The 25,363-nt window shown below is 39.5% G+C and overlaps 1 long non-coding RNA gene across 1 annotated transcript in view; it reads left to right on the forward strand.

Moving 5' to 3' along the window:
• The first annotated feature begins 7,609 nt into the window (after nt 1-7,609).
• Nucleotides 7,610-25,363, forward strand: part of LOC111825849 — a 42,571-nt gene continuing 24,817 nt past the window's right edge. Inside the window, exons 1-3 of the long non-coding RNA XR_002829050.1 lie at nt 7,610-7,753; nt 7,923-8,101; nt 22,310-22,349. This is a non-coding gene — a long non-coding RNA (uncharacterized LOC111825849). The remainder of the gene's footprint in view (nt 7,754-7,922; nt 8,102-22,309; nt 22,350-25,363) is intronic.

Raw genomic sequence — 25,363 nt, forward strand, 5'->3', positions numbered from 1 at the left:
ACATTTATTAACCATTATTAACCACCAGAGAATGCCTGAAAGTACCCTTGTGTAACAGATCCAGATCCAGACGTTTTTGCAGGTGATCTTACAAAAACTTTCAAAGATTACTACAGTTGGAAATTTGCATACCTTATAACCCACCAATTCTACTCAGCTATTTATTAAGAGAAAGGCTTATACATGTGCACTCTGAGATGTCCACAAGAATAACCAGACGCAAAACTTACCAAAAATAATGAGAAAAAAAAAACAATTCCCATCTATTGGAGAATGTTAAATAAATTGAGTTTTATTCACACAATTGAGTGTGAAAATGAAGAAACTATAGCTGCATGCAACAACAGGATGCATCTTACATACTGTTAAGTAAAATATTCTCAAAAGCTTTTCAATATGATACTGTCTTCATGAAGTTCAAAAACAAGCAAAAGCAGCAATACACACACTAAATGTCTAAATGGCAAGGAAATGATAAACACTCTAAAGTTCAGGGTTATAAAATGCAAAGGGAGAGGGTTTGAGAGTTCAGGGGTGTCCAGGACATTATTTATAAACAAACAGGTAAATTAAAAAATGGCCACTCATGGGCTAAAAATGATTTTGTATCATGAACCTAGGGATACAATAAATGTAATTCCTTATGCCTGACAACTTAAAAGAAATAAAAAGAAGTAATAGTATCTTCTGGTCTCATAATAACAAATCTTGACCATCTCTTTTACACAGGATAATAAAAGAAAAGTTAATATTTCATCCCTCTCAAGTTGACAAATATTTAAGATGGATAACATGCACAGGTTAGTGGAGTTATAAGAAAAAAGAGACCTAAATATTGATCTGAGAGTGTAAATTTATACAACTTAAGAGAGCAATTTAGAAATATCTAGAAAAGTTAAAGTTGCACTTCCCCGATGAGTTATGAATTTCACTTCCAGAAATCTACCTTAAAGAAATTCTCATGCAAGTGCTCAAAGGAGACAAGTACATACAAGGATCTTTCATTGCACTAACTTTCACAACAGCCAAGATGTGTAAATGTCCTAACTATTCAACATAGGGGAATGAATAAACTGCAGTTTATTCCTATAAAATGTGACACAAGTGGTAAAATGTATGAACTAAATTTACATATACTGTACTAGCATCACAAAAATGTAAGCTTAAGCGGAAAAAGAGCGAGTTGCAGTAGGATGCACGCAGTATGATACCATTGACGTTAAGTTTAAAAGTACACATTACAATTTTGCGTATTGTTTATGAATCCATTCCATATGTAGCAAAAGAACAAAAAACACACGTGATGATATAACCGACTCTAGAAGAGTGGTTAACTTTGAGGAGGCAGAAGGGGAAAGAATTATGGAGATGAGCCTTTGCTGGATTCTTTAATGTTTTATTTCTTGCAAATAAAAATAAGGTGTGAGATCAAAGAAACATGGCAAAATAACATCTGTTAAGTTTAAATTGTGCACCCTGTGTTTGTTATATTATTTTATATTTTTTCTGTAAGTTTGAATAATTTTATCAATGAAATTTCATTTCATTACAGGACAAAATAATCTGACATCTCAAACTCTACCCAGCATCCCAGTGCTCACTGCAGTAAGGATTCATAGCACACCACAGTAGGGAGATCTGTGGAATCCTTGGAATAGTAAGAGGTGTCCAGCCTTGTCTGCAATTACTTTTCTCAACTAAGCCTAACTTGTGACATGGAAGAGATGTGGAGAGTACTTAACCTCCTATAACATAAGTTTTTATTAACATTATTAACCATCAGAGAATGCCTGAAAGTACCCTTGTGTAACAGATGGATGAAGTTATATTAAATCTAAATAAACAAAAATCATTCATAAATGAGCAATTTCAAAACACCTAGAGTATAATAATTAAAACCTTTAATTTTCATATGATTTTTTTTGAAAATGTGTAAACTCTAGAGAAAAATATTCAGAAGCAATAAAATTATGTTATACATATAAATATGGCTGTTATGTACAACTGAAATACCATAATCCTTATGGTGTTTCCTTCTCAAAAATGCAAGCTATAAAAGAGTCATGTGCTTTGATTTCAATCATGTATTGAGTCATTACAATATAACTACAGGCAAGTCTCAACTTGGCTTTCCACTCCTTATGTTTTTAGGAAGCAGAAAATCTTATAATCTCTGAAAAGGGTACACCCTTCATCACTACTGACAACATATCTACAATATGATTTACATCAACATTCACTAGATGAAGTCGTTAGAGGCACTGTACTTACACACTTTGTAATGGGACCTGCTTATTAAAGGAACTTGCCAGAGGGTAGCTGCAAATGCAATAAAAGCATTCCTGAAGTAGGGGAGGGTGGAATCTTTGTCTCTAACATAAACAAATGCACACATTTTCCCTATTTAAAAAAAGCAATAAACTGTGAATTCAAACCTGGTTAATTCAGTCATGAATCAAACGAAAATCTCAATGTAAAAGTTAGGGCCAGAACTCACCAAAACAATTTTTATAAAATGGCTGACTCACTATAGCAGGTATCATAACTATAAATAAATTGCAAAATAAAAAAATGTATGGACAACAATGTGGTGATGAGGGGGGACAAGGAGGGTGATGGGAGGAGGTGGGAGAGGGTACATGGGGAATAAATGGTGATGAAAAAAATAATATAATATAGTGAAGAAAAAAGTTTGCTAAAATTGGATTAATTTTCAAATGTGTTTGTAAATATTTGAATTAATTTTGCTAACCTGTAGAGAGCACCTGGGAAGGCACATGGGCATTTCTTTAATTATTGTCAGCTGAATCCAGTGGCATTGGCAGAGCCATGTCCTGGAAACACGCCTTGCCAGGGGCAGGAGTGTTGTCAGCTTGACCTTCAGCCCAGGTGCCAGGGGGTGGGTTTCGTTATCTAAATCCAGCCAAACACCAGGAATGAATATGACTCAGGCCCACCCAAGAATGCATTTAATCTCCTTTGTCTTGACCTTTAGTAAAACTTCCTTGTTTTTGCTGTATAAAATAAAGGCGCTGTATTGGCTCTGGGTCACTGTTTTTCCATCAGAGGACAGTGGTCCCACCTGGCCCCAGCTTTCTCCTTCCATCTCTGTGTCTGTCTCTTTCTTTCATTTTTTTCAATCTCCAGCAGCCCCCTACTCAGAAACCGGACCACTCTCTAGCCGCGCTGGACGTGGAAAAGAGAGAAATATTTACACTAACCAAATTCCCTTTCTATTTGACCATCTTGGAAGGCATATAAATTATATACAGTCATATACCTGCCTATATGTCACCCTTAGATGAGAACATGCCCTTTGGAAGAACCACACCCATTTACTGACCTCTTCAATCTATGCTTTTTCCCTGTGCATCTGTCCATTTATTCCTTATTTCAGCAAATACAGAGTGTCCCCAAACTGTACATGCACTTTGAATGATTATAAAGTCAGTGTTATTAACATACAGTTCATTTTCAAATTTTAAAAGAATCTACAGAAATGAATAACTTTTTTGTCAAACTGATGATCATTCTGGTCCAGGCACTGCTGATAACGCAAAGCAATGAAATCGCAAACATCAAGAATCATTTCATTAGGGTATTTGTGTGCCCTCATTTAGTTAACTGTTGCTGGTTTTGTACTATAAACTTAAAGATGTCTGGTGGTACTTTAGAATAAGTTTTCTTTGTTCAAAGCTTAGTCTGGCTTTACCCATTATTTCAAATCAGTTAAACCTGAAAAGGAGTAAAAATTAAGTAAGTTATCAGCTGTTAAATTGTGTACATTTTGGGAGGACACCCTATATTTAATGAATATTTACTATGTGCCAGGCATTATATTGGGTGGGAATATTTAGTGGTTAATTATGACGATGATAATGTGTTATGTGCCAGTATTGTATAAATACTTTAAAAACCATGCCTTCATGAAGTGTATGGTCTAGTTTATAATCTAAAAGGGAAGTAGCAACTAATAAATTGGTTGCAATAACAATAAATGCTAAGGAGGAAACCTATAGGAGCCTTAAATGACAGGGTTATGTTCTGAACATCAGGGATAACATCCCTGAGAAAGCTTAAGACATGCTCCCGGTTTCCACCAACCACCCTCTTCATCTTGCTCTAGTTGTTCAATATAGCTTTTCTCTGACAACCAATGCTATATCCCCAGGAACCTTCCTCGGCCCTTTCCTCCCTCTCACCCCTTTCTCTGCTGTGTCCCAGGCTGCTCTTAAGTAATGAGCCCATACTCAGCGTCCATCTCCATATTTAGGTAAATACACTTCATCCACTGAATATGCAAAGACTCACATGAGCACTCACACATCATACAAGTAAAACCAAAGAGAAAGCAGGAATCGCTGATTGAAAGCTACTTTCCCCCCAAATTCTTACACATAACTCCTATCCCCAGTCTGTTCTCTTTTATTGCAAGAAAGATAATGTGAATGGGAAGGCAGGAAGGAGGAAGAGAATAAAAGAAGGGAAAAAGAAAGTAAGAAGAAAGAGAGTTAAGGATACTGGCATACAAAGTTCATTATCTCTTTAGGAAAACTCTGACATGCCTTTTGGCTCCCTCCCTTTTTTCCCTCTTCCTCTTATTTTTTAATTCTACTATTTGACTAAGAAAAAACAAATAGTTCACCTATTTCTCCCATCTCCCACCTCTGCCTCTAACAACTATCAATCTGTTCTCTATATCTATGAGCTTGGTTTTATTTATTGTTTTTAGATTCCACAAGTAATGCTGCAATTACCCTGGGGGTGCACTGCATATATTTTTTTGAGTTAGTGTTTTTATTTTATTTTCTTTATTTTAAAAAATATATCTTTATTGATTTCAGAGAGGAAGGGAGAGGGAAAAAGAGATAGAAACATCAATGATGAGAGAGAATCATTGATCTGCCTCCTGCACATCCCCCACTGGGGATCAAGCCCACAACCCTGGCATGTACCCTTGACCGGAATCAAACTTGAGACCCTTCAGTAGGCAGGCTGACGCTCTATCCACTGATCCAAACCAGCTAGGGCTTTATTTTCTTAGAAAAATATCCAGAAACAGAAATGCTGGATCATATGGTTGTTCTATATTTTTAATCCTCACCCAAGGTAATGTTTTATTGATTTTTAGAGAGAGGGGACGAGAGGGAGAGGGAGAGGGAGAGGGAGAGGGAGAGGGAGAGGGAGAGGGAGAGGGAGAGGGAGAGAGAGAAACATCAATCGGTTGCCTCTTAAACACGCCCTGACTGGGAATAAACCTAGGTATATACAACCTAGGTATATACCCTGATGGGAAATCAAACCTGCAACCTTTTTGTGAGCAGGACAATGCTCCAACCAACTGAGCCACCAGCCAGGGCTGGTTGTTCTATTTTTAATTTTTTGAGGAGCCTCCACACTGTCTTTCATAGTGGAATTTACATTCCAACAACAGTGCACAAGGGCTCTCTTTCCTCCACATCCTTACCAACACTTGTTATTTCTTGCTCTTCTTCCTTTCACTTTTCATTTGTATTCTTTTTTATCACCTTGGATTTCAACAAACATAAATGCATAATTTAAAACTCATATTTTAGCTGAAACCGGTTTGGCTCAGTGAATAGAGCATCGGCCTGCGGACTGAAAGGTCCTGGGTTCGATTCCGGTCAAGGGCATGTACCTAGGTTGCGGGCACATCCCCAGTAGGAGACGTGCAGGAGGCAGCTGATCGATGTTTCTCTCTCATCAATGTTTCTGACTCTCTATCTCTCTCCTTTCCTCTCTGTAAAAAATCAATAAAAAAATAAAAAAATAAAACTCATATTTTAGCATGAATATACTTAGTTCTTTCCTCCTACAGATTACACTGTAATGCAAATGTCAGCCCCTGAGGGCTGTAAACACTCCATAGTATTCAGGTTACCTTCATTTTCAGTAAAGTCCACCAAACCTCTTAATTCAAATTAAAGATGTATCAATTTGTAAGTCTCTTAGCCATTTCTGACACAGGAGACTATTGCCTGGTCAACCTCCTTCCAGACAAAATGGCCACCTTGGAAAGTTGTTAGTTGTTTGTTTTCCCTCATCGCTTTCTTCTTCTCGCTCATTCTCAGGATGTCTAGAGAACTCGGGCTTCTTATTTTAACATTCAGAGCAATCTCACTCCCAGCCCAGTCTATACTTATACCGGCAGACATTCCACAAAACAAATGGGCCATCCCAACACTTATCTCAAGAAATGCATTTGTTTTGCAGAAGATAGATTTTTTTTCCTAGCTCTTAAACTGACAGTTTCTTGTTTCCTCCTTATTACAATTTTGAAAGCATATTGTAAATAAAAATAAAAAATAAAACAAAAGCAAACAGAACTAATCAATCTTGAGAAATAATATTGAAAGGTAAAATATGCAGTAATAAATATGTTTTAAAGTCCTAGCTAGTGCCTTATAGTACAGTATACTCTATTGAAACAATAATAATGAAATTCTGTCCAACAAATACAAGTTTTGTTCAACTGTACATATATGTGTGTGTATGTCTATCAGTTCCTAAAATAGTAATTAAAAGTCTAATATTTGGCATAACACAGTGTGAGGACAAAGAAAACAGAAACCTCAGAAATAGCAGCAGAGTTGTGACTCTTGAAAGTCAGAGTCACAAGTGTGTGTTTGTGTGTGTGTGCGCGCGCACGCGGTGGGGGGTGGGCGGGAATGTTGCTTGGAAAGGTGGGGATAGTAAACATAAGAACTGTTAAAGTGGCCACTCAAATGACAACTATACCCAACACATCAACGTGATCCATTGGTGTGGCCTTCCTCGGAAACTCTGAATTGATCAACCTGCCAAGCTAAGGCTCGAAGTGCAACCTGGCAGTAGGTCCCGTCTGAGCCTCCAATGATCAAACGCACACCTTGTGAAAGAGCCAGAAAGGAAAGCCAGGCTGGAGCTAACCCAAAACACATATCACGTCCTGGGAAAGTGTCAGTAAGTCTGGAACAAACACATTTTTGAAACAAAACGAAAAAAGAAAAAAAGAAAAAAGTAGCAAGCCTTGACAGGCATTCATGAGAAGACTGAAAGGAGGGGAAGGTGGTAAGTACAGCTGACTCAGAGAGCATGTTGAACATTCTGAAACATGTAGTTACACTCTGCTTGGGGATGACATACTCAAATGCAGCATGATTGACAATGACACATTTGCAAAGCTCTAAGTTGGAAATGAGTTTTTAATTAGCCCCCCCCCCCCCCCCCCTTCCAAAAAGCCTTTTTTCTTCCACTCATGTCAACTCACAAGGTGGCCATTTTAGTGAAATACCCAGTGGCAGCACTGAGTGCATTTATCACGGCTTGTTATCTGGCCACATTTTTGTGGTTTAAATTTCTTGGTAAGAATGGTTGTCAATTGGACCAATAATAGCTTTGAGATTTGGTGTTCAACATGCCAATGGAATCAGGGTACAAACTGTACCTGTTAGTGTCAAATATCATTTCCTGCCAAAGTGAGTCAATTCTGATTTGCATTTTTTAAAAAGGAAAGGAGGAAAGAAATGAAGGAAAGAAGGAAAATATGGAGAGAGGAAGGAAGTTATTTTTTAATAATATGTAGGTAGCTGGCTGTCTTATAGTCATTTTTGGTTTTTTAATAATTTTTTTATATTGCAATTACAGTTGGAGAAAGCCATATGAGAAAAAGCATCCAACTACAGGCATCCTTTGCTTTTTGGAAGTTGCTTTATGCTACTGAACTTTTTAAGGAAGAAACTTTTTAATTGAGGTAAAACTGGTATATAACATTTTAGAATGTATCGTGAAGGCCACATTCTTCCATGAATGACCTACATTAATACCTGTTTTCACTAACTGAAAGAAATCAGAAGAGGACTTCCATTTTTTATGGAAAAAACATTGAAAAGCAAAAATAATGTTCAGCCTTTGTTTTGCAGGGAGCATTATAGAGGCAGCAGCACCCCAAGCAGCAAGAGTGGCCCCACCGAGCTCCTTCCCAGAAGCTACACTCAGCATCTCTGCATCAAGCCCCAGGCCTGGGAACTGTGTCTATGAGCATCTGTGCTGTCTCTGGGCTTAGTTTGTGCATCTGTGAGCAAGATGTGTCTGTCCTAAGGTAATTGCTTCTGTACTTTGTGCCATCTTGGCTCACAAAAGGTCTCATAAGAACACTCCCCATTTGGATAGCTGGGGGAACTTGTACAAGAAGTCATGTTTATCTGACACATTTTAAACATGAGAGAGAAAGAAATTGGAGTCAACCCTTTTTTATGAGTTTGACAGAATCAAAATACTTTTGCTGTTTTATAAGGTGAAGTAAGGGTAATTGATGGCATTCAAAGTCTTCCAGAAAGAACATTTTTAATGGCACACTTAGGAAAATGGTAAATTAGGAAAAACAAATTACTGGCATCCTCCAACCATCCTTTTCCCTCCCTTTAACTGAATATTTTTGCTATGGTTTTGGTCTGCTGAAATTCTCCAACTGAATCCACTTTTCACTAACATGCCTCATAACACAAATACTCTGTAATACTTTCTTCAATGCAAATGCCCTTTCTTTTACATATAACAATTTTAAAGAGCAATTTTATTGAAGAAATACATACTCAATATGAGTGGCTAAGTCACAACCCCCAAAAAATATTTTCTAATTAAAATCAATTGGTGGTATGTGTAGAAAGGTTTCATTTGTTTGTTTGTTTGTTTTTATTTGTTTGGCATGGAAACATTCAAAGTACTCCTTGCTTATTCAGATAGAGTAACCTTTTATTCCATGTATTTTAAGAATAATTGCATAATAATTCAATAGATTTTCTAATAGGCTGATGACTCTTGCAAAAAACTGATAACTTATTGCTCTGTTCATAGCATGGTGGCGTCTTCTTGACTCCATGACACTCTTCCCCTCTTATTGAAGCCAGTTCGTATTGAGGACGGGTCATGAATGTTCATCCCCAACTCAGGAGTCAGGATGAGAAAGTCTTATTACTGTTTCCCCCAGGGTCAAGTGTGAGATAGCTCCTGGTCACCCACATGCCCATCCTGTTACTAAAGTTCCAACCCTACAACATGCTAGCCCAGCTCACATTGGTAATTTTCTGCCTCGGTTTCTCTGTCCTGCCCTGATTGCATCTTTCTTATGAGCCCTTGGGTTTTCATTACTCTCAGGATCCAGGGTTCTGGAAACATCCACCCACCTCCTTGAGCAAACCAAACACCTTCACTTCGCTGGAATTTTTGTATGTCACATGGAGCTCACACATCCTCATAAGATAATGAGGAATAGGTGACTTAACTTACATTACTCAGCCCTGTGCTGGCATATAGTATGTGTAATGTCTTTGACTTCCCTTCTAAAGAAGAGAGGCCTATCACAGGAAAACATTCAGTATAAGTTTGTACCAGGGCAATAGTTTATTTAGTGTCAATTAATAATTTTGGTTTCAAAATCACTAAGTGATGTATTTCTGTTTTTTCTGTGTTTCTCCAAACCCTTTTTTAAAAAGCCCGTTCCCAGATTTGTGAATATTTAAAATGATATTAAAAGATTCTGGGAAGAGACGGCAATGGAGACATAGTTTTGGGATTTTCATGAATCTCTACATGAATAACAAGCAAAGACAAAAAAAAACCCACAAACACCTACAACTAAATAAAGTAACACAGTATCCTTACAAATCTCAGCCACCCAAAGCAGAAATCCACAGAGCATGAGCAGCTGTGGAGGAGAAAGCAGAGGAAAAGCACAGGGTACTACTGTGAGCTATCGTAGCCACATCTTGCCAAGGGGCACTAGTGGAAACTCAGCAGGGCCAGCTATAAGCAACCATCACAACCACAGGTGAGCGCTGCAGGCTCTATCCAATTCATGGCTGATGCAAAGGGACCACGTGAGGCGTGACTGTGCTGGAGTGATAGGCACTGTGGACTCGTGAAACGAACCACACGAGGCTGCCTTCCAAGATGAAGCCCCGCACTAACGAGAGACTGAAGAACAGAATATAAACTGAAGAGCAAGGGGACGATAGGTGGCAGGTTGGTAGGCAGAGCACTGCTGTTTTACAGGGAGGTTCAGAGAAAGACTCATCTGTCAGATGACATGGGAGCAGAAACCTAAGGGAAATAAGAGAGTGTGCTGGCTTCCAATTGCTGCTGTAGCAAAGGATCACAGACTTTGAGGCTAAAAGCAACAGACATTTATTATCCTACTGGAGGCCTGATGCATGAGATTTGTGCACTGGTGGGGGGCGGGGGGGAGAGGAGGGGGTCCCTCAGCCTGACCTGCGTCCTCTCGCAGTCTGGGGCTCCCCGGGGGCAGTTGGACATCCTTAGCTTTGCCTGCGAAGGCAGGCTCCCGCCACTGCCACTGCGCTTGCCAGCTGTGAGCCCAGCTTCTGGCTAAGCTGCTCCCCCTGTGGGAGCACACTGACCACCAGGGGGCAGCTCCTGTGTTGAGCATCTTCCCCCTGGTGGTCAGTGCGTGTCATAGCGCCATAGCTCAGCTGTTCTGCCATTAGGTCAATTTGCATATTAGCCTTTTATTAGATAGGATACTTCTGGAGGTCAGAAGTTCAAGATCAGCCTCCCCTGACTAAAGGCAAGGTGTCAGCAGGGCTTGTTCCTTCTGGAGGCTCAAGAGGACAATCTAAGTCCTTGTCTTACTCAGCTGGAGGCTGCCTGCTTCCCTTGGCTCATGGCTCTTCCTCTCATCACTCCAACTTCTTGGTTTGGTTGCACATCTCCTACTCCACTCTGATCTCCTGTTTCCCTCTTATAAGGTCTCTTATGCTTACATTGGGCCCATCTAGATAATTTAGATAATCAAGGATAATCTTCTCATCTTAAAGTCCTTAACCACCTCTTCAAAGTTCTTTTCCCAATATAACATAACAAATTCACAAGTTTCAGAGATTAGAATATGGATATCTTTAAAGGGATATTATTCAGCCTATCAGAGTCAGCAAACTAAGACTAGCCTTTCTGTATAAAATGCAAAGTAAGATATACCTTCTACATGCTTAAAACTGTGATTGGTCATTATAATCATATTTCCACTAGGACTTAAACTACACTAGTTCCATATGGCTCTCAAAAATATTTAGAGTTTTAGAAACAGTCAATGTACTCTGGATTTAAATGATGTCAATGGAACCTGAGCAGAAAAGGCTGCAATGATGAGAAGAGGGTTTAGATTCAAGGCAAATATCTGCTCATTTCAATCCATTTCAAAATCTGGCATTTTTCTGGAAAGACTTAGTTAGGATGCCAAATTGTGCTTTAAATGAAAAAAAGAAATATACTGTATATCAAAAAGGATCAGGTTAACTTTTCACCTGCACTGGCTTAAGACTGTCAAGACATAACAAGTCTACATTGATGAATCAATGTTTTTAATATCCTCCCATTGCTGAGCATTTGTGTTAATTTAAATAATCTGATATAATTCACAGAAAACTGCTAACCTTTGGGAAGTGGAAATATGAAGATATTTTCAATCATTCATGGTCATTAATATGAAAGGCAATGTTTTATTAAAAACTAATAATTATGCCCAAAGATGTTAATGGTGTCCATGGATGGAAGCAACTGGTTCACCAAACATGTCTTTATGGAGAAAATCAGTTAGAAGTACTTATGCCAGAGTTGAGTCTGGAAAATAATACAGAATTATGTATTTTACAGTGGAAAACTTGGCAAATAAACTTTATATATATATATATATATATATATATATATATATATATATATATATATATATATAGGCTTCATAGTAGAAGACAGAATTTAAAGAAAAAATTTAAAATAAACATGCATATAAATAACCATATAAAAATTTAAAATCTCATCTAATATCTTATCAAGGAAAGAAGACCCATTAGAGTCTAAACCAGTGATGGCAAACCTTTTGATCTCGGCGTGTCAGCATTTTGAAAAACCCTAACTTAACTCTGGTGCCGTGTCACATATAGAAGTTTTTTGATATTTGCAACCATAGTAAAACAAAAATTTATATTTTTGATATTTATTTTATATATTTAAATGCCATTTAACAAAGAAAAATCAACCAAAAAAATGAGTTCGCGTGTCACCTCTGACACGCGTGTCATAGGTTCGCCATCACTGGTCTAAACTCTAGAATCTAGAACTATATCTTCTCAGTGTGACTCACTAGCCCTTGTGATCTTAGTTACTTAAACTCTATAAATTCAGTGTTCTGTCTACACAATGTGGAAATATATATATTCCCACCTATATTAGTTGTGAGGATTAAATGATATTATGTAATGTTAAACCTATTCAGGGTTGAGCCATAGGATAAAGCTTTTGGTAAATATATGCTACTACTGCCCAGCTGGTGTGACTCAGTGGTTGAGTGTCGATCCATGAACCAGGGGGTCACGGTTTGATTCTTGGTCAGTGTACTTGTCCAGGTTGTGGGTTTGATCCCCAGTGTGGGGTTTGCAGGAGGCAGCCGATCGATGATTCTCATCATTAATGTTTCTCTGCTGGGGTCCAATCTCAGCGGGTCCAGGGGTCCCCAAAGGTGTGGACGGAGTCGGCGAAGAAGGAATGACACGGAGACAGCCTTCAGTTGATCAGCAGCCTAGTCAGGACCTCTAGCCAGGATCTCCAGCCAAAGTTCTGGTTAGGATCTGATGTTTATTGTCTTGTTACATCTGTATTTATACCAGTTGATTTTAATCCTGTCAATTTCTATTGCAAAGGTTAGGGCACTTCTTATCTCCATTCCAGGGAGTAAAGATTATGTAGCTTAAGCGTGATTGTTTGTAGTTAAAGTGATTAACTACCCACCTGGCACTTAGTTAAGGGGTTGTATCCCCTCCCTAACCTCAGGGAAAAATCCCCACCTGGGGAAACAACCTTTCTCAGAGAGGTGACCTTGGTTAAAACACATGGCGCTAAGGAGAGCAAACATATTAAGAACAATATGCTATATATGCCAGGTCCCTTGAAACATATGCTGTGCAGATGTTTCTTTCCTGCAGCGACTGTGTCAAGCAGCAAGGATGGACCGGCTTCTGGCAAATTCCCCCTTTTTTATTTTTTAAATGATAGCGCATGCAAATCAGTGGCCACCTCTCAGATTGGGCTGTTTAAGACTCGGAAGAAGACTGGCAAGCAATGACAATAAGCATAGCTATAAACATAGTGGACGGATTGCACAAGGAGCCTTGTTCCTGTAGAAGGTTGCTGGCCTCTTCAGTCAAGGGATTTCAGCTGTCCTCAAGTCGGTGGTTTGGTTGTCTTTGTTGATCTGGCTAGTGGGCAGCGTCATTGGCGACGGGCTTCCCAAAGCGTCAGCGAGTTGAAGGGCTGCATCACAGGGTCCATCAAGGCCGTGCTTGATGGTGGTGTCGGTGTCCAAGGAGGAGTAAGCTGTGCCCTCTGGGTCAGCTGATATGGAAGATGGAGGGTAGTAGAGAGAAAAAGAAGAGAAAGCAAAAGAACTACAAGGCATGGAAGTGTTTAGAAAAAAGAGGGAGAAGAAAGGGAAGAAGGCAGCATCCTGACACAGCCCTTTCCTTCAGCTGCCCCTTTCCCTGTGGTCCAAGGTAGAAATGGGAAACAAGTCCTGTTGCAGTGAGAGGGCAGCTGCTGTCAGCCAGTCTCTGTCTACCTGGGTCCCGATCTGAGCTGGGCCAAGTCTCTTTCTGTTATCTGGGTCCCGATCTGAGCTGGGCGTGGGAAGCGGGAAGCAGCCATGGGGGCAGGAGACCTCCCTCAGAAGGGGCGAGTGTTCAAGCCCTTGCATAGTTGGGGGGGTGAGGATCTGTGCCCCACCTCTGTTGACCCCAAAGTTCTCTCCTGCCGGCCCCTCTGCGACTGTGCCTGTATTAGGTCGTTCCTCCCTGAGGAATCTTACCCATCTTTGACTAACCAGCCATCCTCTGGGGCCAAGCAGGGTGATGTGAGGTTCAGTTCTGTCTCCTTGGTAGCCTATGCCCCCGTGGCCTCCACGCCCAGCAACTGCCTTGGGATCCCCTCGCCTGCTGGCGGGGCCCCAGCATTGATCACATATCTTGGGGAACCCAGGTTTCTTCTCCAGGGAGGGCCCAGCTCACACCATTGGGCGAGAGACAGATCCATGGTACCAGTCACCATGACCTCAGCATGAACAGAGGGCTCAGGCAACAGCTATGGGCAATTGGATTGTAAGAAGAGGGCCCCTCTTGACACGAGGGTAAGAGGGGCCAATACAGGACAAAGGAGAGTCCCGGGACAGGGCTTTCTCAGCCCAGGATGTCAGGCTCTTGGCACAACTCCATGTATGGGACATATACCAAACACCCCTAGTCACGGCATAAAAGGGAGGTGCCCTTCCTGAAACAGTAGGGTAGGGAGATTCTAGAAAAGGCTGTGTTCAGGAGAGAAGGAGAAAGGCCAAAGAACCAGCAAACAAGCAGTTAGATTTTAAAAAAAAGGAAAAAGGAAAGGAGATGTGGGGCAAAGCTGGGACAGGTGGAAAGACAAAAAGGAGGCACATGTGATCCTCCCAATGGACAGATTGTTCCAGCTCAGGGCTGCACATCTGCTGCAGACGGGCACTGGTCAGGTGTGCTAGGGTGAGGTGGAGACGGAGGGCGGTGAGACATAAGGTCTGACTAGACAGTCTGGAATCCACACAGGTGAGTCTGTGTCATGTGGAAATATACAAGCATATCCTCTCCCCCGGGTTAAAAGTACATCAGGTCCCTTCCAGGCTCCTGTAAGCAAGTCTCTCCATTTGACGAGGACTTTAGGTTTAGTTAGATCAGGGTTCCAATGTCTGTACATCGGGGAATTTCCCTCAGAATCTACATTTAGTATATTAATTACAAATAGAGTACGTTGTAGAACATGATGAGGAGAGGAATATTTAAACTCATTTTCTTGTAATTTTTTGTAACAGGAATAAATCAAACACCGCTGGGGCTATATAATAGAACTCCCATTTGAGACAAGATATCTCTTCCCCATAATGTAAAGGGGATAGTCGTAATTACATAGGGACAGAATGTTCCTGAATGTTGATCTTCATCAGCCCAAGTTAAAATCTGAGAACTTTTTTTTACATTAGATGCCTTGCCTAGTCCTACTAGGGAAGTGGAGGTGGTGTGCATGGGCCATGAAGAGGGCCAATCCTTCCCTGCTATGCAGGAAACATCTGCTCCTGTATCCAATAGACCTTCAATTGGTTTTCCCTGAATTTGTAAAATTTTTGTAGGTCTAGCAGCATGGATTTCTTGTATCCAAAATGCTGCATCACTAGATCCAAAGCCTCCGGCCCCTCTGGCTTCCTGGGTAACAGCTGTCCCTATTTTATGTATTGGTAACAGGAGTAATTGGGCAATTCTCTGGTTGGGCTGAATCTGTATAGTTGTGGTGGATGGGGAAAGTAAATTCTCCTGTGTAGTCTGCATCAACAACTCCTGGGATGACTAAGATCCCCTGTAACGAGGTGGAGCTCCATTCTAATATTAAACCTACAGCTCCTTCAGGCAGCGGCCCGGACACTCCTGTAGGAATGGCTGCTACTGGCAAGTCTGGGGTAGTATTGCATGGGTGGTTGAATGGAGGTCCAATCCTGCATTGCCTGGGGTTGCCCTGAAGAGGTCATTGACTGATTGAAATTTGCAAAGGGGTTGAGGATTGATGCCCCTATTAATGCAGGGGCCTGGGACTGGCCCCCTCTCAAGTTTCCCAATTGAGGTGATGGGATAGAACCTCCTTGGGAGCGATTTGTAGAATTTAAAGGCCGACCGTTTTTATGGTATTTTGATCTACATTCCTTTGCCCAATGGAATCCTTTCTGACATCGGGGACAAACAGTTTTTGGAGGATTAATATTATTCCCTGATGTATTTCCAGGCTGTCGAGGAGCTTGCCATCTGGCTTGAGTATTATTATTTCTATTTGGGCATTCTCTGCTAAAGTGCCCAGATAAGCCACAAGAGTAGCAGTTCATATTTCTTTTATTACCTGTATTATTGCTGGCTTGTCCTATGCCCTGTACATATTGAGGGTATGTCTCTCCTTTGAGAGCTGCAGCTATAGCTACACCCTGTATAAATGCTGGACTTACATCAGCACACTGTTTTATAAAATCATTTATAGTTCCCGTTCTGCGAATCGGCCTTAATAAATCCTGACAGGTATTATTAGCATTTTCAAAAGCCAGTTGTTTGATTAGGATATTGGCTGCCTCTTCGTTATTGATTACTCTCTTGACTGCCTGTATGAGGCAAGAAAGGAAATCCTGATAAGGTTCCTCGACCTTCTGTTTAACCTCTGTAAGGGAGGTTGTTTTTCCTACTGTATAAGGTAGGGATTTCCAGGCATTTACTGCACAACTGGTTACTTTAATAAGTGCCTCTTTGGGCATATACATTTGCTCCTGAGCCGTGTTAAAATCACCTTCTCCTAATATCATGTCTAGGGTTATTCCTCCTCTGGAATTTTTGCTAGTGGCTACAGCTCTCTTAGGAAGATCATCATATTCAGTTTTCCATAATAAGTAATCACCTCCTGAGAGACAGGCTTTACAAACCTGTGACCAATCATAAGGAGTCATCCATTTACTGGCTAGGGTTTCTACCAAGGTTTGTGTGTAAGGAGCTAGAGGTCCATATTCAGAGCAGGCCAATTTTAATTCTTTAAGTATTTTGTAAGGTATAGACTCCCAGGTGGGGTTTTCATCCTCACCAAACTCATTCTCATATGCAACTGGGAAGCAGAGTGAGAATTCAAGATCTCCATTAGCTTCAGCTTCTCTTATCGCCCTTTGAAATTTAGACATGGAGCTCCTAGGAGCCGCAGGACCTGGTTTAGGCTTCCTTTTTAATTTAGGGAGCCTGTTTTGAATGGGAGGGCCTCTCTCCTCTCTACTGACTGGAAAGGACCAATGGTCATGTTTATGATATTTATTCTCCTTCCGATCAGTGGGCATAGCTAAATTGCTCTTAGATTGAGCTGGAGACAATAATGATGTGTCCTCTCTAGTTGGAGCCGAGGGACTATTTAAAGTTTGAGAAAGTTCAACCGTTTTTGCCTCTGGTGTCAAGGTGTCACGAATTGAATTCCAGAGGGAAAGGGTACCTGCCGGGACCTTCTCAGATCCATGGTAGCTATAATAATTCTTTAATTGCTCTCCTACTTTAGTCCAAGTTTCTAAATTAACAGTTCCATCCTCAGGAAGCCATTGACATACATCTTCTATAAAACTTTCTGTCTGACTTGGAGTAACCTTAATTCCTCTGCTAGCAAGCATATGCGTTAAAAGATTAATACAGAGTCTTTTTTCTTTAGACTCAGTATGACCCATCTTGTCAATCTAAGTTCTGTACTAACTACCCGATTACCCTACTTATCCTCTATAGGGGGTGTCTGCAGCACCCTACGGTGCAGTCCTATACGTCCCAAGTACAGGGGGACTTACCTAGGAGTCCCTGTTCGGGCGCCAGATGCTGGGGTCCAACCCCAGCAGGTCCAGGGGTCCCCAAAGGTGTGGACGGAGTCGGCGAAGAAGGAATGACATGGAGACAGCCTTCAGTTGATCAGCAGCCTAGTCAGGACCTCTAGCCAGGATCTCCAGCCAAAGTTCTGGTTAGGATCTGATGTTTATTGTCTTGTTACATCTGTATTTATACCAGTTGATTTTAATCCTGTCAATTTCTATTGCAAAGGTTAGGGCACTTCTTATCTCCATTCCAGGGAGTAAAGATTATGTAGCTTAAGCGTGATTGTTTGTAGTTAAAGTGATTAACTACCCGCCTGGCACTTAGTTAAGGGGTTGTATCCCCTCCCTAACCTCAGGGGAAAATCCCCACCTGGGGAAACAACCTTTCTCGGAGAGGTGACCTTGGTTAAAACACATGGCGCTAAAGAGAGCAAACATATTAAGAACAATATGCTATATATGCCAGGTCCCTTGAAACATATGCTGTGCAGATGTTTCTTTCCTGCAGCGACTGTGTCAAGCAGCAAGGATGGACTGGCTTCTGGCATTTCTCTCTCTCCCTCTCCTTTCCTCTCTCTGAAATCAATAAAAACATTAAAAATATATGCTGCTACTGTTATCATTTATTCTTCAATTTCATATTTTAAGATTTTAAATAAATTATCTTCTCTTTCACATTCACAGATCACTGAGAATTTGCAACACAGATGCCAGTTCCTTCCTGCCGTGGCATTTACCTTGCTCTTTTCTCTACCTGGAACATTTTATCCTCAGAAATCTGCTGGCTCCCTCCCTCTTTCAAATCTTGAGCAAGGAAACCTTCTCTGACCACGCTGGGAAAAATAGCTCTTTGCCCAAAGAGCATTCCCTATCAGTTTCTGTTTGATTTTTCTCCAAAGTATCTACTTTCTTATTATATGTTATAAATGATCCATTTATCTTATCTATTGTCTATCTTCTCCACCCTTATATAAACTCGAAGAAATCAGGAAATTTGGTATATTTTGTTCTTTGCACCATTCCCTTTGCCTAGTCCCTAGAACAAGGCCACAGGGGTATAAGATATTCAGATGCCCTTATTTAAATTGATGTTTTCACTGTCTTCTTATTGAGGGAGAGCCAGCCCAGGGCCCAGGCATTCTCTACTTCTACCATTACTTAAACACCTTTCTTCTATACTCCATTGTCAGAAACAGTTAGTTCATGGGGCTTCCTTTCCAAAATTTTTCACACATACTCACATTATATACTTTATTTCCCAGTTCTCACAGAGCAAGACCAAATGTGATTGGAATAGCTTCTATTATTAGAAAAACTCCAAACTCCTTAGTGTAATTTGATAAAAATTTTGTCTCTTGTAACATTCATTCGTGCTCTGGATACTTTACTCTGCTAATCAAACATTATCCAATTTAAGGCTCACAATACAAAGGGGTACACACTACTATCCCTATTGTACAGAAATGGGGATAGTTCAGAGTGTCAGGAACCTGACACATGGCTAGTAAGTCCCATGAGGAGTGATTTGAACTTAATGACATCTCTCTCCAAAGTCTACGTCCTTGGCACTTTGCTATGTCGCCTCTTCCACTGTGGAAGATCTGACATCATTTCCAAAGAGTCTTGAAGTCTAAAACCACATTCTTTTTTTTTGAGTCCTTAGAGACATATTAAGATTTAAGTTGCATCCAAGTATCAAATGATTTAAAAAGTTGACTAAGTAATAGAGTCAACAACTGACAGTGAGCCATTTTCAGAATATAGACAAAAGAATACAGACAAAACTGAAAACAAAGGAAGGGAGAGAAAAAACACTTGCGTCAGCACAGATTCTCTATACTAAGAAAGAAATTAAAATTAAAATTTCCCATGTGTGGGAAAACAAAGTCTTCTGAATGAGTAATATCAGATCGCATATAATAATGCTCTCAGACTTAGAGTTGAATTGCCATCAATGGATTCTTGAGGGGCACATTTTCCTGAAAAATCAATGTGCATATTGCCTCTTTCTAAAGAAAAAAAATGCTCAGTCTGAAAGATGATTACTTGGATCCCAGCCAAGGAGGCTACTAGTTTATAGGAGCACAGCCTATATATTATTCCTGCATTTTTATTGAGATCATTATTTTAGCCTCACAAATACCTTTCAAAATCTATTTCCACCTCTTCCCTTTTGGCTTTCTGAATAGTATCAGAGCTCAACTTCTCCACTTTTATAATATGCTCTTCAGTTTAGCATTTTATCTTCAACAATAACATCTAAAAAGTAGCAACCTAATCATAACAGAAAAATACCATCAGGTTGAGTTGAATGTATTATTTAAGTAACTTCCAACAATCTCCAAGGATATTTAGTATCTGAAGAATCACATCATTCTCCTATTCAAATATATACTTATATATACCTAATGTTTACCAATTATAGGTTTCTTGAAGACAGTAATCATGTGCCTAATTGGCAAATCACTTTATCACATACTTCAAATTGCACTATTGATGACCAAATTGTCTTAATTGACTAAATTGCAATACACAAATATAATATTTGAAAAGTAGAAAAAAAAAAACACTAAAGATTTCAAGGTAGCAATTATACCTTAGTAAAAAAAACAAAAACCAAACCTACAAAATCTAGTATGAAAAGCAATTCTATTTCCTCGTGATCTAGGGTGAATATTCAAAAGGCCCCTTTCTTCATCTGCAATTGACAAGGCACCATTTGTGCAGGTTATAGCAGAATCAGTATACCAATCTCACTCAACTCTAATTGCCCTATGTCACAGAGCAGGGAGATGTAGAATCAAGTTTCAGCTTTAGCTAAAGTTATTAACTTCCAGGCCCCTAGAATCAGTGCCTGTTCCAACATGTCAGAGAAGCTTGTCCCAAACTATTTCTGCAAAGCTCTTATGAAAGATGAGATTTGGGGGGGCCCTTGGTACAGGGAAAAGAGACATTCCAAACTATTGTGGAAGAGGGGTGGAAATTCCTTAAGGATCTACTAAATACAACAGTATCTGAAATTTCATTACACCAAATGGATTTCACGATATTACATTTATTTTGAACAGAAGCAGGTGGCCAAAAACAAAAATGTGTTCATTAGGAACCCATTCTCAAGGCATATCTATGTGCAGTGAAAATAAGCACTTCCCAAAAGGAAATAAACAAATAAAAATCATAGTTGACCTACAAAAGTAAAGCACCACAACAATGACAAGATAATTTATTCTTATCTTCAGACACCATAATGAAGCTTGAATTCACAATAATTCTATTTATTTATTTATTTATTTAAAATCCTCACCCAAGGATATTTTTCCTATGATTTTTAGAGAGAGTGGAAGACAGAGGGAAAGATAAAGGGAAATATCAATGTGAAAGAAATACATTGATTGGTTGCCTCTTGCATGAGCCCCAACCGGGGCCCAGGCCGGGAGGAGCCTGCAGTCAAGGTACATGCCCTTAACCGGAATCAAACGTGGGACCCTTTGGTCCGCAGGCCGACATTGAGCCAAGATGTCTAGCGAGGACAATAATTCCAGTTATAACTGTTCATTTACTCTCTTGACATTGGTGATATCACTACAAAGACTTAACTAGATCATTTTGTTGTTGTTGTTAATCCTTACCCGAGGATATTTTTTTTCATTGATTTTTAGAAAGACTGAAAGGGGAAAGGGAGGGTGGGTGGGAGAGAGAGAGAGAGAGAAAGAGAGAAACATGGATGTGAGTGAGATACATTGATTGGTTGCTTCCTGCACGTGCCCCAACCCAGGGCCAGGGATTGAACCTGCAACAGGCATATGCCCTTGAGTGGGAATCAAACCCAAGACCCTTCGGTCTGTGGGGTTGTGCTCCAACCACTGCTCCAAACACTGGCCAAGGAGACTTAACTAGATCTTGATTGAACTTATGTTCATTTTAATTTGAAGCCATCTTATTAAGATGATCCTGATTGCTAACTTGCTGAGAGTTTGCCACATTCACTTAAGTGCTTGGCATTTATTTGTACTTTTAATCCTCACACCAAGTGCATCAGAATTTACCTCAAGGGATTATCCTGAGGGCTAATGAATTGACATATGCAAAATGTTTAATTCTGGCTCATAATAAGAATTTGAAAAGTGCTAACTATTTGGTAAATAGAATTATTATTCACGTGTTCCAGTTAGAGCACTTCCAGAACCCACGCTCTGTCCATATTCTGTGTTTAGTATGAATTCTATGAAATCATAAATCATATGCATAAGAGATGACTCACATCTCTTCAATGTCCGATTCTCTTCCAATACAATTCCGCTCCCTTGATCTCATTTCACACTAACCTCCACTTGATACCCTCCCTGACAGTTTGTTTCCTTGCTGCAGTGACCTTTGGGCCCCTGTGCAAGCTCTTTCATACTTCGGGAATAACTTTCAGGAAAGCATATTGCATCTTGTGTCTAATTGTTTCTCTCAAGGTCTACCTATTTTCTGAAGCTTTCAAGGGTTTGCTTCATCTCTTTTCAATCTCTATATAATCCCTGACCTCTTAATATTCTTCATTTTTTTCTTTGTATTGAGAACAAAGCTTAGAAACACATGTTATTCTCTCTATTGGATTCTTAGGAAGCAGCAACTTTACCTGAAATCTCAGTTGTTCTCTACAAAGCCCCCATTTGTTATAAATTGTAAGCTTCAAAGGATGCCTGCACCAAGAAGCTGCATCTCTGGCCAACACACTCCAAAGAAGGATACTCTTATCAAATGAAATTAATTTAAAAACTTGATTACAACTTTCAAACCCCTAAATATATTAAATATTACATACTTGTGAATTACAGTCCCAAGAGTCTAACTGCTTCTTTTCTCTCCATTGAACAGGTCTGAAGTTCTAAAGCAAAAGCATACCTTCTATCCATCAGTAAGTTGTATGTTGTGTGTCTCCTAACTGAAGTAGAGTGTCCAATTACACAAGGAGTGCACAGTGTTCAAATAATAAATCGCTGTGGTATTTAGAAAGTATTGCGCCATGAATCAAAACCTCTATGAATATCATATTTTACTTATGTTACATCAGAGTGACTGTGAAATATTATACACATTTTCAATATGAAGTTATGTAAAAATACCCTTATACTAGATTTATATTTGATGCATATAACTATGACAGTCATACATGCTAGAAAGATTTCTACACTAGAGAGTGAGTGTGATAGAATAAGAATAGCCCTCACTGCCCATTCTATACCAAGTACTAATGAGACATTAGACAAATGGTCTCTATATCAATTTTCTTATCTACAAAATGGGTGGGTTGACACCATCCTGACTTGTTTCTAAGTTCTGTCAAAAGTCCCTATATATTTTCAGAAGATTGGTAAAATATTATTCATAATTTAGTTACCATATTGCATATTTAATATCTATGGTGTTCATACTTCATAATTGAAAATTAATGCTATAGAGCTACACTCCTGATACAATTATATCATATCTTATGCTACTCTAAGCAGTTTTGTGAGTTATCCTACTTAGAATGTTTCTATAATAAATATTTCCATGATCTTTATAGAAAAAAATCTATATATTAAGAAAACTTTAGGGAACAACTGATAATGTACAAGTGTTGCACAGAACTTTTCAAGTGGGTATTTTAAAAATTTAATTATTTCTTTAATTACAAAAATTAAATACATTTCAGAGAGGCAGCAGTGTTTTGTGTCATTAGGAGACAAAATTTCCTGCCAAATTGTCTCTCTCCTCCCTTTGCTTCTGTGCCTCTAAGTCCTACTCTCAGTTTTGAAATATGTGTGAACCAGGAGACATGTCGGGAAGCAAACACAAATATATCACAGGTAAATCACACCCATTTTCCAAGCATGGACATTGGCACAGTTTTTATGAAGGGAATGTTTCTTTGTAATGATCTTTGCCCACATCAACCCTGCTTACCAATGGTTTTAGAAAACAGGCTCTGACAGGAGGGACATTCAGCACTGAAGACCAGGATGCCAGGGGGAATAATGACTTATTACCAATAACTCATTTTGGATCATAGTGGAGATTTATTCAGCTAGATGCTCCTGGTTCTGAGGCCTGGCAACTGTGCAAGAACGCAGATGTGGTATCGCCTCTGCAGTGGCTACAGAGACAAGAGTTTTTAAACACATTTTTTCCCCCATAGATTTTTTTGCAATGGAAGGAGAATATCAGGGAACCTGGAAATCAATATTTTTTTTTTTTTTTGCTTTTTTCTTCTAACCACTTTAAAACAGATTCAGAGTTTGTTTTGCTAAGGAATTTGCTGGCAACACACAAATAACTTTATTTTCAAGGTAAAATGAACAAGGGTGGTATGACTATGCGCACACTGGCTACCTTTCTGGATTTGTCCTGCTGTTTTTTTCTCATCGCTGTTTTTGCTTGATGTAAGTATGACGATTCCCATTTAGGATGCCTTTTGTTTTGAAGGAAAACCCAATTTGAAAGGGAAAGCCAGTACAAGGATCCAACTATGGAGTATGAGAAGGAAACCTCCATTTGGCTCCTCTGCTTTTCATTTTGGGGACTGACCTTTACTGTTTACTTACAGACTCACAGAGCTGGAAAGAAAAGGACGGTTATCTAACTTGCCTCCCCATTTTAAAGTCAAGAATTTTTGGATTCATTCATGAAATGCAAAAATCACTGCGGCACTGCAATTATTACTCAACATTTCCTATTATGAATATTTCTTTATTCTAGCTCTAATATTGCTGTTTATTACAAAGAACATTCTTTTCAGCAAGGTATATCTTAAAAGTGCATGGCAGTTGGAAACTTTATTTTTAAATATATTTGCGAGTAACACTGTCCGACTTTGAAGCCCTAGGTTCCAACTTAGGAACATATGTGCGCGTTTTTGTAGTTACCCAGTGAGTGACCTTAGGGAAGGTCGCACCTCATCAAACTGGTGGTGTTATGTGCTGTGCAGTGTCAGGCCTGCTGAACCAATTAGAAAAGACATAAACTGAAATATGGGCTGTGTCTGGCTAGAATGAAAACTCAGATGTTATGTCTGTTTTTTACTTTGATATGTACCCTTGATCTTCAGCAACTTGGAGTGTTATGTTTTTTATGGCTTAAAAAGTATTTACAGGTGTGAGACCCTAATTCTTTAAGCAACAGGATTATTTCTTCACAATTCAGATAATCTAATAAATAAGATACTTGGTTTATCGACTACATCTTATTGTTACTGCTGGGATATTGCAGGATAAAATAGCAATATAGAAGTCTAGTCTTTTGTGGTTCAATGTTTAAAAATGTTTATGTAGGTATTTATTATTTATTTATATATCCACCCACATTTGAATGTATGTTAATTATAAGTCACATAACTGAAAAGTGGTATTGTAATCTTAAATTTTTATTCAAAGTCTGTAAACTAAACACAAATTTGAACACTGTAGACTTGCAAACCACAAACAGCAAACATAATAATCAGAAATGGGAAAAGTTTTTTCTCATGTGTTGTTTTTTTTTCCTGATATTAATTCTGTGGGATTCATTTAGAATATCAAAGTGAATTTTGGAGAGAAAAGAGAACCATGAACTACCAAATCCTGTGATCATTACCTCCACTGTATGGGGGAAAAGTTTTAACAGAAATATATGGGAAAATGTCATCTATAATAATAAAAACCTAAGCCTCTGTTATGGCAGAACGACCAGAACGACAGGTCGCTATGATGCACACTGACCACCAGGGGGCAGACGCTCAATGCAGGAGCTGCCCCCTGGTGGTCAGTGTGCTCCCCACAGGGGGAGTGCTGCTCAGCCAGAGCTGGACTCACGGTTGGCGAGCACAGCTGCCACGGTGTCGGAGCCTCTCCAGATGCCATAGCAGCACTACCGAGCGCAGCAGCAGGCACAGCTAGGATGAGCATGAGTGGT

Source organism: Myotis lucifugus, unplaced genomic scaffold (genome assembly GCF_000147115.1).
Source record: "Myotis lucifugus unplaced genomic scaffold, Myoluc2.0 scaffold_1, whole genome shotgun sequence".
Taxonomy (NCBI): Eukaryota; Metazoa; Chordata; class Mammalia; order Chiroptera; family Vespertilionidae; genus Myotis; species Myotis lucifugus.